General features: G+C 39.8%; 1 protein-coding gene across 5 annotated transcripts in view; it reads left to right on the plus strand.

The window, feature by feature from the left end:
• The window catches only part of map4l (microtubule associated protein 4 like), an 89,016-nt gene that overhangs the window by 44,304 nt on the left and 30,742 nt on the right, over positions 1–13,970 (plus strand). The window lies entirely within an intron of this gene.

A 13,970-nucleotide genomic window follows, 5' to 3' on the forward strand; every position in this document is an offset into this window, starting at 1 on the left:
GGGCAGTGGATATGGTTTATAGTGTGTTGTTTCTTAATTTAGGTTTCATTGGCATTCAACAAATGATCATCATGTCATCTTCTTTGGGCACAAACTGAATCTCAGTCTCTAACCTGTCCCACATGACCTCTGTTTAAACTTCTGTCTTTGGTGTCTCTCCAAGTTTAGTATGACAATATCCTGGAGGACAGACTTGATCTGCTATACCTACAAAGATGGTGCTGTAGTGTATCACTTGTGGCAACCCTTTAGCTGGTATTAGAGAAGAGTTGGGAAGTTCACATTGAGAGAATACATTTCATCTTAAGAATCTCATTAAATACTTGATTCATATTCTTTGTTATGATGAGTAAAAAGCAGAGTTAGTCGAGTATATTTTTCGCCATATCCAAACATATGATAACACTGTTAACAGACGAGGTGGACGAGTATAAAAATACCAAAGTCAGTGATCCCACTTAAAAATGCAATATTTGCAGGAGAAAAAACAAGTTCTCAGTTTAAATATTTATCTTCTCTCCAACATGTTGAAGTAAGAACTTGAAACATTGAATTTTTTCTTTAAATACGATTCTATAAGGGTTTCACTTGATAAGCAGAGCTGGAACTAGACTTTGTCACACTTCTGCTGCTTTCCTTTGAAATACATTTCCCTATAAAAGACCTCAACTGTCCCAATTATCTGAAATAGTCAGTTCAGTGTAATATCCCCTGTTGGATTTTCAATAAACTAGTCATTGTACTGGAGAACATGCAGAGTTACAGATTGAAAGATTTTATGTCATTTGTCAACTGGTCCAATTTTGTGTGTTTTTCATATTTTCCAATCATAAATGGACCTCTACTATTGCATCTTTATATAAGCAACACATGTACACAAATAATAACATGTGATACATCACATCTGGCTGTATCACACTATATATGATGGGTATGGGTCAGTATCAGTTTAAGTCAGATACAATTACAGCATTTCTAATCTATCCCTATCTCCTTCCACTCAGTGAAGACTGAAATGAATGAAACTATAATTTATGAACTGTTTCATTGCCTTTATGTTATTGAGCTGTTTTATACTATTGTCAGTGGAGAGATGCAGTCTGTGAGTCATTGTATATTCAGTAAATTAGTTCTTAATGCACCATTTAACTGCCACATATACGATTGTGTCTCACTTATCAAACGAAGCAGAAAAAGCAGTGTGTGTTTAAAAAGACACTCTGTGGTCCTTCAGTCACCTCTTTGCTCGCAGTGTGTCTCTGCTGCAGAAGACAGCACCATCCAGCTCAGCCCCTCTGCACATTCACTTAGCACTAATTTCTCCCAGGGTGAGTACGTTGCTCCATAAATGGTCCTCTCTCTCCAAAGATGGAGATTCATTTTGTGTTGGTGTAAACAGAGCAGTCTTCTATTTCCAAGAACAAGTGCTGGTCTGGCAGAGAATCTATTTTTTCACCACCATCTTCAGTCCATAAAGTGGTTTTGTTCTTCTTATTCATAGTGACCTTTAAATGTCGATGCTCTTTGCTATAGCTTGTGTTAATGGCAGCTTCCCTGGGCTTTTAGTTCATCCTATTACACCACAAACCATTCACATTTTACTATTACGATTTAAATGCCTAGCAGAGGTGTGGCACCAACTTCTGAAACATTGGAACCTTTTCACTGATATTCTATAACATGTGCAGACTATCTCGCTAACTAAATGACCTTCATCAGGTATCTGTCAGGCACTGGTGTTTTAATGGTCCTTCAAATGAAAATGTGTGTGTTCTCCTGTTAACCAGTAGTTAATGCTGGTGAAGTTAATAGAGTCTATCACAGACTGGAGGTTGTACAGTTGGACAGTGGCCTCTTTATTAGGAACGTCCATACAATCTAATGCAGTTAAATGCAACATCTCAGTCATAACTTCTACCTTTAGTTAAAATGATCAGTTTTTGTTAACATTCTCTCGAATGTGTAAATTAAGTTTGGTGTTTATTAGTTGAGTCCTGAATAAAGATTTTTGTCCTTTCTATTTCCATGCATTAGAGGGACAGAATATTAGAAGCACTTCTCCATTTTATGTAATCTAGTTCAACATCATTATTAACTCTGAGCTCAGTGATAAACACATTGCTGTCAAAAAGCATATAACAGTCGTCATAAAGTGTTTATTGTACAGCTGGTGCAGCTAATAAAGGTTTCGCTGAGCATGTACTTCTCTGCTCATGAAAACAGTCACTCTGCAAACCTGTGTCACACTGTGTATTCTGGATTTATAAATGCATGGGTTCCACAAAACACATAATACTCAATACAACAATTTGTTGGCAAAAAAATGCCAAAACCTTTTAATCTGATTTGAAGTTTTCATATATTAGAATATAGAAATTTGACTCTCGATAAAAGGGTCTAACGCTAGGGTCTAGCTTTAGTTTTTAGTTGTGTCTGTTCCATGTTTATCTTGTCTGTCCATCTCCCTGTACAGCTCTGACATAAATACAATATTGATGGCTGCAGCTACTGAGTTGCACTCTCACATAATGCAAGTAAAACCTCAGTTTTACCATGTGCACGTGTATGTAGCCTGTAAAATGGAAAAATACGATAGCTGTTTCTATTGTATTCATTTCTAGGCAAAGCATTATCTCTTTTGATCATTGACTGAAATCGCTATCTTTCTTTCTCTTTCTTTTTTCCTATCTCTCACTCTCACACACACACACACACACACACACACACACACACACACACACACACACACTCACACACACACACTGACCTGCTTTTGTCCTTGAAAGCGAGTCAGTGAGATTGAATCAAAGTGATTCCTATAAATTGAGATCCTCACTGGGGACGCACAAGTGTTGTGATTGGCTGTCCAGTCTGGCGGATAGATTATCATGTCGCATTGAGTGTGTATGTCTGTGTCTCTTTTGTGAAGCACTGAAGAGGTTGTTGAGCCTTAGCCCTGCTCGTTGACTCCATCAGGTGTCTCTCTGGAGAATTGCAGCTGTGACCATAAACAACTGCAGAAATGAAAAATGGCTGCTAATGGTGTAGAGAAATAACTGAGCAGCATTCAACAGAGAATCTTCCAGATGAGAAGTGTTTCCAGCTCAGAATCCTGTGTAGTCATATCAAGGTTTTTTCATATAATTATGTTTTCAAGTTTGTTCCCTCTGAGAAAATTGTAGCTTGAAGCCCTTTTTCTGCGATTAAACATGTGTCACTGTTGAATGAGGCTCAAATGATTAGTCATTGTATTAAATTAATCAAAAGACATAGCAGCAACTCAAGTCATTCAAGTTATTTTTCACACAGAAATGCTAATGTCCTATGAAATGGGATCTATTCTCTTCTCGCTATGGTAAATGGTACTACATTTTTTTCCAGACTTTTATGTATTTTTCTTCTTTCTTCCAGTTCAACAGTTGTCTGTGATCATTTCCCATACACTCACATGGAGGAGGCAGGGCTTATGACCTTTACTGCAGCCAGCCACCAGGGGGCAATCAAAATAACTTGGCTTCAGTATGGGGAGCTGTGATGTCATGTTAAAAACAATTTACTGACTAACATGTTAATTTTCTTCTTCCAAATATCTATTTAATGTCAGTATCAGCCTCAACAACCGGTTGTTTGTCAAGCTACATTCAACTCATGATTGTTTTTCCCTCAAGGCAGGCACTGGTTTCCAATCATTTCAGTTTACTTGTTAGGTTTTGTGGAAATGCTTGAACAGAGCACAGAATCAGATTAGACTAGATAATGAATTGATCAGGTGCAGCAGTGTCTCTGTTTGAGGATTTACCGAGGTCCAGCTGGCATTGTTTACGGGTCAGTTTCCAGGCAGAGTCACAGGCAGAGAACCACAATGGAGCATGCAGTGAGCGATTCTGGCTGAGCGTGGCTGGATATTGACTGAGCAGGTAAGTGATGGAAGGGGCAAGTAGCGACAAAGGCCTGTTAGGTTCAGCCCGACAGGCAAGCTATAGCAACAAGAATCATGTAAGCACAGCTTTCAGCCGAAGCAATTCTCACCACAGGTGGAGAGAAGATGTGGTGGAGCCTAATTAGTTGGCTGGTCCTTCAGAAGGGCTGTGGCTTGTGGTCTTGATTGAAAAAAAAAACCAACCCAGTTGTGTTGGAGTGTATTTGGGGAGATCAGGAAACTGGAGCCAATGCTCAGCCGGGAATACACAGAGTCAAGAGCAGGACTGAAACTAGGACAGGCAATGGAGGGAAACTAGCAAGCTGTCCATAAACTTAGATGCACTCAAAATTTGTTTCCACTAAGTAATCTATAACAGTGAATACACTCCCTGAGCACATTTTTAGGAACACCATACTAATACAGGGTAGTCCCTCCACTTCAGGTCACTGAGGTTCAGTGTCATGTTCATGAAACAGACTTGAAACTTTTATTTGTGATATGGAGCATTATCCTGCAGGAAGTAGCCATTAGAAGATGGTAAACAGCCCCAAGTGTGTGAAGAAAACATTCTCTGCACCGTCACACCTCCAGCAGCCTGGACTGTTAACACAAGGCCGGTTGGCTCCAGTGATTCACGCTGTTGACTCCAGATTGTGACTCTCCCATCTGCAGCCTCAGCATAAATATATATTCATCAGACCAGGCTATGTTTTTCAGTCTGCAACTGACAGGAGTGGAACTTGACGTGGTCTCTGCTGCTGTAGGTCATCCACCCCAAGGTTGGATGTGTTGTTCACTACCTCTGCCAAGGAGGTCATGTTTTCATCTGTTTGTTTGTTAGCGTCTCATTAAATATGCCCCTTTCTTTAACATTGAGAGATGGGGCGTTGTTCAGAAGTTTTCTTGAATTCTCCGAGAAAAAAAAACATCAGGCATGTTTGGGGGACTGATGTTTATGATTGTGCGTCATTTGGTGCTGATCCAAAATAATAATCTGGATCTAGTGAATTTGAAAGTGGTTTCACAGTTGCAAAGAGATAATTGAGTCACTGAAGCCTTCGTCAGCTCCAGCTGGTCTGACCATTCTCCACTGACATGTCTCATCAACACAGAGCCGCTGCTCACTTGGTGTTTTCTGAGTAAAAACTGTTCAGACTGTTGTGTGAGAAAATCTCAGGAGATCAGCTTCAAAAATACAGTGGAAACCAGTTAAAGTGATCACGGCTATATTAATCAACCCTTTAGCTGGATCAAAAAGCTTTGGACACAGTCTTTCCTATTCAAATAGTGTTTAAGTAATTATGTTATAGGGATCAGGTAGTCTGCTTACAGTGTTCATTTTGTGTCTTTTTGTATATGTTTGGACGGTAAAAAAATGTTTTTTACAGTTTTATCGGCTCTGTGATCAGTGTGGATATTGGGACATCATTTCAAACAAACGGAGTCGGTTTGTGCGCTAAAGCCGTTAACTTTCCCTCGAGTTCGCCACACAATTGGTTTATAGTAATCAACCGCTTACAATGATTGTCACACTCAATGTCACATTGTTTCCCTGCTGTGATGATTGATGTGAACATTACTCCTCATGGGTATCTGCATGATTTTCCACTACAACATGATGACCGGCTAGATAATTGCACGAATCAGCAGGTGTTCAGATCTGGTCCGAGGGTGTATATCTTGTTTTATTCTGGTCAGATTACCTTATCGTTATGGTGTAATACTCTCTTGCAAAATGTATGTGTTGTGTTCATATGCAGTGAGAGTTTTCAGAAAATCAGAAATCTGAATGACAGCTGCTAAACAGCTTTGACACCACTCTCACCTGGTCTATAACATTTAGTTTATGATCAAAGCCTCAGCAGGATAATGGAAAAACCCATGAGTGGTTCACTTCAATCACTCATCACATTGTTCTCTCCTTACATATTAGAATGCTCTCTCATCATGAAGGCTCATATAATTTCCCTGCATGGGATGGATTTAGAAGGTAGCTTTTCCCTGCATGATGCAGATGCACGGTGGGCTAATGAAATCCTGTTTTACAGCCTCTTTTAAGGCTGAATTTTTCCTCATGAGTGGGCCCGAGATGAGCACGCCAAACTAGAATCTCATTCAAGACACCCTAATGACTGGGTTGAAGGTTGACATCTGTGTTTGCCATCTTTTGCACCATTCCTGTCAGTTCTTTCTATTGTCTCTACCTTATATTTATGGGGAGTCTGGGCCATTTGCTCCCTCTGATCTGTTGCAGCAGGGTTTCTTCCTTCTCCACATAACATCATTTGCAATGTTGAGGCCAAAAGTTATCTGTTGAGACTGATTATTTAGATCTTTAAGTTCATTTTCCTGATTTTAGCTGAATTAGCTCTGGTTCCTGTAATTCAACGCTGTATTCAGTCTTTCAAGCCAAATTCAGACCATGGACAGAGATAAAGAGCAGATTCAAGCCTCTTGAGCAAGAAGTGGGTTAGTGCACAGCTTTTGAAATCATTTTTTCCCACTTGTCCTCTTTTTCTCCTTCCTTTAACCCCAATTTCTTTTTTTAATCTCTGCTCCTACTTCTGTCTGGTTCTTGGTTCTAATTATTTCAGTTAAACTTCCTTTACCTTCTCTTACTTCCACTTTGACTTTTTCCTGCTTTGCTCCTCCTTCCCTCCTCCTTCTCTCCTTTCCTCCCTTCCTCCATCAATCTTCCCTTCATCTGTTGCCCTTCATCATCTCCCATTCTCTGTCTCCCTCATTCCCTTTGTCCAACGCTCCATCTTCTCCCTCCCCTCTCTCCCCTTTCTCCCTGCCCTTTCTCTTCTTATCTTTTTCTCTTTCTCCTTCGTCTAAATGCTTCCTGTTGCCACCATCCATGTCACGTCTTCCCCTCTCGTGCCCAGACTCCCTGTGTCACTGGCATCATAATAATCGCTGCGAGGGGTGGGGTGGTGGGGGGTAGCAACATGGTGATGTGGGTGTTCGTGGGGGAGACGTTGTCAGGGATACATGGGAGGCGGTTGCCGTGGAAACAAAGAGACTCTGCGAGGGAGGGATGGAGGGATAGAAGAGAGGTGGACTGGGTGTGACAGTCAGCGAGGTTGCAGTGTAAAAATAGAAACGCTCTGACAAGAGCCCCCTCCTTCCTCCTTCCTCCGATTGCCACACCTCCACCCCCAACCCATATCCTTCTCTCTCTCTCTCTCTCTCTCTCTCTCTCTCTGTTTGGTCCACTCTCTCTCAGTTTCCTCCATCTCAAGCTGATGTTCAACAATCTGTGACCTTCAAAAGGAGGGCATACAGTAACATCATCATTAATTTGAGCCTCTTAAAAGACTCAATGTGTTGTTCTCCTGCCTTTTAAAGGAACTTGTATTACTTCATTTGCTTCCAAATTGCCAAAGTTTTAGTTTTTACAGATGTTCCAGGGATCAAACCACCTCAAATTTATAATGATTCAATTTTCCAGACCAGATTGGCATTTGAGTATTTCAAGTTACAGGAAAACTCTTGTGTGCATGATGCAACAAAATTGCTCAAATATAAATACAACATTTAAGCTGTTTTCAGACATGAACTGAAGAAACTCCAGAGAATGTCCAGAGGCATTTCTATAATCAACAAAATATTAATTGTATTGGGGCACAAACAGAAACTAATTAAAGCCAGCTACAGAACTCATATGAGAGTGACATGTGAAAGCTACAGAGTCATAATGCTCTAAAGAAGAGGATGTAAATGTGTATCAAAGAATGATTATGTTCTATTAATATAATACATTCATATTTATGCATTTAACTCAGGTTTTTCTCTGCAATTGATGCAGCAGGAAATAGTTTAGTTTGAACTGTGAATAGAATGAGCATGAGAAGTCTGGTACAGGCCGACTGGATGGAGCCAACAAGGCAAACATACTCACTTTATTAGGTTCACCCAGCCAACAATCATACAACAATGCTGCTATAAATCCTCCCTCATTAAAGGGTCTACAGTTAATTTGGTGTTGAAACAAAGGTTGTTTCTTTTTTGTCATTTTGGAGGTTGCAGTGATGTTGAATTGTGAGGGGATCTGATGTATCTATTATTTTGTCCACCTTATTTATATCAATGAGGATAGAATAAATAACAGACATATATCTCTGTATATGGTCAAAAGCACCAGAAACTATCGAATTAGCATCAGTTCAATCAACACTTCTCTAAAACACGTGTAACCTTACTGAGGACTCCCTGAGGGAGGATTTGTCACACAACTACTTGATTACATCACATTCATAATAAATGTAGGTGCACTTAATAAATTACCAAATTGGTGTACATTAATACATTTTGAAAAATTAGGATTGTGATGTTTTTTTATCTTTTCTTATTGAAAATCTAATGAAAACACTCAAATCTACGTTAGTCTGTGGGTCTTCAAACCAACTTCCCTGCTCGGTCACTACTTCACGGCCAGAGGCCCATTCTGTAGTAAGTCCTTAACAAGTCTATATGCTAGCAGCTCCGTCAGGCTCTCCGTAATGTAGACATATGTTAAGTGTGTTCTCCATCTGCACTTTGTTTGATTCGACGAGGATGAAAATCACCATCATCAGGGCCATTGACGGGCCAATCACCCTACAAATATCTACTCGAATTAATGCTGCATGTTGTGATAGGCCTGATCAACAGGATACATGAAAGATTTGAGCTACTGGGATCACTAGGTGGAAATTTAGCGGGTTGCTAGATGTGTTAGGGTTGATTCCCTATAAGTACCATCGATATCCATATCAAATCTTACTGCTTACTGTCACAGTATCAGACTTTGTAAAATGTCCGGTTGTATGTTGACAGAGAATACAGATGTATCAGTCATTGTAAATTGATAATGAAATGAAACTAAATGATAGTTGAGCCGGATCTGGCTTCTGACTTTATTCACCTTCATTTTTAGGCTTCATTTCAGCAAACGCCACAACCTGAAGGACCCTGTGGAAAAAATAACAGAGTGCAGTTTGATCCCACATATTTACGTGTGTCTGGTAAAAGACGAATAGCAATGGGTGGCAGTGTGGAGATATTGAATGGTACTGTACGCCCGGGGAGATATAACTGATGAATCAGACAGCGTAGGTTGGTAACCAGCAGAATTTATAGTCATGGGGAGGTTAAAAATGAAAGATTCTATTATCATTGGAAAGAAAATGAGTAAACCCCCCTGAATGAAAGATGTGTCATCAAACAGTTTTGCATGAAGAGAAAAAAACATGGATTTGGATGTAAAATAATACATTAACAATTAACTCTGGGAAAATGTGCTTTTCATTTCATGGGGCTTCTAATAGGATTGGAGCCATTTACAATGATGAAATTCAACAATTCTGGGATATCATGTGGAAAATGAAGTGGAACATGTGGTAGATGAGCAAACATTTCCACAGGGGTGTGAATCGGACAGAAAATTGACATCTCCCCATGCGGCCGCAGTGAAACTGTCATCAGCGGGAGAATCAGATAAAGGTCACTGCCACAGGCTTTCAGACATAATAATTTAAAAATGAATGAACATACTATGTTGCTTCCCCAGCATATGGATTTTTTTATTGGATTTGATCCACATTTAAATGGTATTTGTATATCAATTTGTGATGGAGAAAAATTAAGTCAGAATTTTGCAAATTAAAGTCAACTGAAAGTTTCAGACTTGCTCTTATCTTGAGCTTCAGTAAAATGGCACAACCTGAGCTGTCATGCATACAGATGTCTCTGCTTTAACCTGAGAACCCATTTCAGTGTTAGCACAAGCAACCTCTGAGCCTGACCTGCCCTTCAACAGAGAGCATACCCGAGTCTTCTTGCATAACACCCATCCTTTCCCAGCCTATTTAATCTAAACAAGTGTTTAATATCTTTACTCCTCGACCCCCCTGGCTCCCTCTACTGCTTTGCAAAATGAGCATTATGCAATAATCCTCATTCATTTTCAGTCATGCTTGACAAGAGGTTTCTGACCGTTTGACACAGGCTGTGGACGTGTTGGGCTTGCAGAGGGGTTGGTCAGAGACGGTCATCTGACATGTGCAGTGGGAAAGAAATCAGTTGCCGTTATTTTTCATCAAGCATTTGTCTAAAATAGAGTTTCAAAGTAGAGGGTAGGACCTAAATCAGTCTGCCTGACATTTGATTCCGTGGTTTCCATGTAGGTTAGAGATCTTAACCACTGTCTACACATTTACTGGCCTTCACTGCTTTATGCACTTGTCAAGATTATTACTCTTTGGCTGGCAAATCTTTTGATGGCTTGCACATAAAAAGAAAAGACTTCTGCCCCATTAAAATTTGTTGTGTGATGCATGGACACGAGAGTAAATGGTCTGTATTTATACAGCACTTTTCTAGTCTTGATGACTACTCAAAGCGCTTTACATTAGAGTTTTTGCTGTTCACACACATTCATACAGTGCATGCATGTGCCACACTTTCTCAGTGGCCTTACTTAGAATTACTTCCTCATGCTTTTAGCAACCAGTAGAATCTTCTGGATTAAAGATGCTGTCAAGACAGAGCTATGAATTCCAGATGGTTGCACTCCTTGAAGTCAACTTGTGCTCTCTGCAGTGTGCATGCTGTTCACAATATGATGCACACAATGTCATGAGGTCACTCTGAAAAACATCATCAGCTGGAATGCTGAGAGTGTGACTGCAAGTTTCATCTTAAAGGTCAAGTGTGTAAGATTTAGATGAAAGGGATCTATTGGCACAAAAAAAGCTAGTGTTTTATCAGAATTGTATGAATTGTTGTTTTCTTTAACCTAGAATGAGCCCTTTATATTGAATTACTTTATATTTACATAGAGGGGGTCCTCTCCACAGAGGCCACCATGTTTTTTACATTAGTCCTGACTGGACAAACTAAACACCTTTTGAGTTTTTATGACAGCTTAAGATGACCACAGGTTCTCTTTCATGTTTGGAAGGGGAGGGTGAGGTGAGGGGCATTCAGCTGCAACATGCAGCTTCACCACTAGATGTCACTAAATTCTACACACTGTACCTTTAAGTTGCTTAATCATGCAGTTTTATAGAGATACAGTCTGAGGCAAAAACATGGAGATAGGAAGGGGCTTAGCCAGTACAGTTGTAATCATCCTAAATGCTACCAGGGGTGGGGCCAAATTAAATCTGGTGTTCCCTGAAGGTTCCCTGGCCTGTTAGTACTCTTAAATAAACGTGTCACTTATGATCAAAACTACCATTAAATATGAAAATTGCAATTTTTTTTATTATACGTTTTTTACTATTACACCATGTGCTTGAAGAAAGAACACAGATATATTCAATGATGTCTGACTTTGCTCAAAGCTATAGAGCTGACAGTAAACAAGGAATGACTTAAATGTGCACGTCACTGAATTAGGAATTGTGCATGGATGTTGGACATAACTGTCTCCTCTGTGCAAATTGTAGCCCCTTTATGGACTCCGATTTAGAAAAATCCTAGAGACCTTAGATAGAAATCCTAGAGACTCTTGCAATGTTCTACAGTATATATGAAATACGGTGTGTGTGGAATTATTACAAACAGAATTATCTTATGCCTTTACAAACAATCCTAATGCACATCAGAGACCATGTGCATCAGTTGGCAAGGCACAGTAAGACAAAGGCATGTGGTGGTGTAGGTATAGAAAAGACCATTGTCAGTTTGACTCAGACCATATTTCTTTATTTCACAACTGAAGTACCTAGTTAACTAGGTAATGTGTTCCTCTGCCCCAGCTTTTGACACAAATGCTTTACAAATGGCTGCCATGCCATAATAATCAGAGTCATAAAGCTTATAATTGACAGTTAGACGGAGCGACAGAGGAGCTTTTTTCAGTTCGGTGCTGTACGCCTGCGGAACTAAAGTGGACAGGCCTTCTGCCTTCTTTACAGCAGATATTTTGATGTGCCACAGCAGCACAGGTGAATAACTGATAACATTAGTGATGACCCAGTTCCATTCCGGTTAGTCATAGTCCTAGTAACCATGTCCATGAGCCAGCATCCACATCACCAGGGCACTTGAAATAGCTCATTTAACTGTAATACAGCCATGATTCATTTTTTATTGGCTACACCAATAACCAATGGTTTAGGCTTTAGTGCTAACTTGATGATAAGTTGTTCTTAGTTTGCGTGTTTGTTATTGGATCATCCCACGAAAGTGCTATTCATACCATACTGTTTGTAAAGATGGACAACACGACTACCCAAAAATTAAAAGCATCTTGATCAACCCCTGGTGGCTGGCAGCAGTATAGGTCATAAACCCTGCCTCCTCCATGTTAGCCTATGGTACATGGGCCAAACGAAAACGCAAAGTTCACGTTAAATATATTTTTTTCAAAGATGTTTTCTTGCATTTTGGGTACTTCCTATTACACTGATGTATGTGTAAGTGTTTATTCTTCCAATAAGTTTGGTTTTAGTTAGTTATTTGATGCTGTAAAACAGGGTGAAACTGTCTGGAAGCAATTTAAAATTGTATGTGTTTTAAAGATTTTGCTCCATGAGGCTTCTTTTAGTTTTGTGATGTTCCTGAACAACGCACCTTCAAAGAAGTAACTCATACAGTATGCAGCCTCTTTGACCCTCTGTTAGCTGCACCATGTTGCCTTTCGAAACCCATATATCAACCCGCTAATTGTATGGCTTTCTCTGTAGCTTCTGCTACTTGGCAATCAGGCCAACATGATTCACCTTTGTATGTCTGTAATGTTTCTATTGTGCCCTTTCTTTACTGTAATGTTGAACTCGTTTCCATGGCGTATATCCCATGATGGAAATTATAGTGCTCCAGTATTCCTACAATTTAAATTTGAGAACATTAAAGCTATTATTTCTTATTATTGTATTATTATTTCAGATTAATACCATCCACTGCTGGCCTTTCAGCAGGTTGAGCCTGCAGCCCACTCTCAGTTTATCTACCAAAAATGAATAAATGAAGTCAGCAGGGGGTTTGTAATCTCTGCTAAAAAAATCATAAAGCACTTGCTGCTTTTATTTGTGCAAAACATAGCGGAGAAATGTCTGTAGCTGCTTTTTTCCCAAAAAATATAGGGAATGCCAAACTTAAAGCAATTTTAAAACATTGGAAATATTTCACCTCTATGATTTGCTGCTTTATGTAATGTAATCCCTCAATGTAATCAGCTTTATAATTGTTTCAGTGAGTGGGTGAAATCAGGACACTGAAAATGTAAAACGCAGTAAAACAAAGATATAAATTAATAAGACACGGGCACAAGGTTCAGGGCACACAGTGTTATTCTATGTCAATGGGTCAATTATAGCCTAAAAATATATATCATTTTTTTCTGTGCTTTGGTATTGGCTGAAATAAGAAAAAGATAAAGTGAGGATGACTACAGTCTTCATGAGATGTCTCACTAATCTCTGCTTGTGTCTCTCACTCTATATCAACCAGTGAGCAGTGGCTGTCATATGGCGTCTGAGTAACTGTGACAGCATTGATCTGTTTTTTCTGTGTGTGTGTGTGTGTGTGTGTGTATGTGTGTGTGTTCATGCGGGTGGATGGGTGTGTGTGTGTGTTAGTTTATATATATGCCACAGAACGTGTTTGTGTGTTGGTGCTTGTGCACATTCGTCACTAGGGCTAGATGCTGAAATCTTGCTTCTGCGAATGAGGGAATATTCCGGGCTGTCATGTGACTATGTGATGTCAGAGAGAGAGAAAGAAAACAGAGAGAGAGAGAGGGAGGGAGAAAGAGAGGGGGGGGGGAGAGCAAGGTGCAATTTAGCCCCACAGCTGATCCATGCAGTGCTCAGAGAGAAGCCGAGACGAACAGACACACACATTCACTCTCACGCATTATTTTTTCTTCGCCTGTAAACACACACACACTTTATGCACATCTGCACAGTTACAAACTCTCAACTCTGAGTCATTACGCTAAGAAAGGAAAGGACTGATCGCTTCCTCTACTTTGCAAGCTCTTAACACTTTGGATACTGAAGACATTTTTGCCTCCTGGACAAGAATAAAAGGACAGTAACTGGAGACAGAAAAG

The sequence above is a fragment of the Paralichthys olivaceus genome, chromosome 16 (genome assembly GCF_024713975.1).
Source record: "Paralichthys olivaceus isolate ysfri-2021 chromosome 16, ASM2471397v2, whole genome shotgun sequence".
NCBI lineage: Eukaryota > Metazoa > Chordata > Actinopteri > Pleuronectiformes > Paralichthyidae > Paralichthys > Paralichthys olivaceus.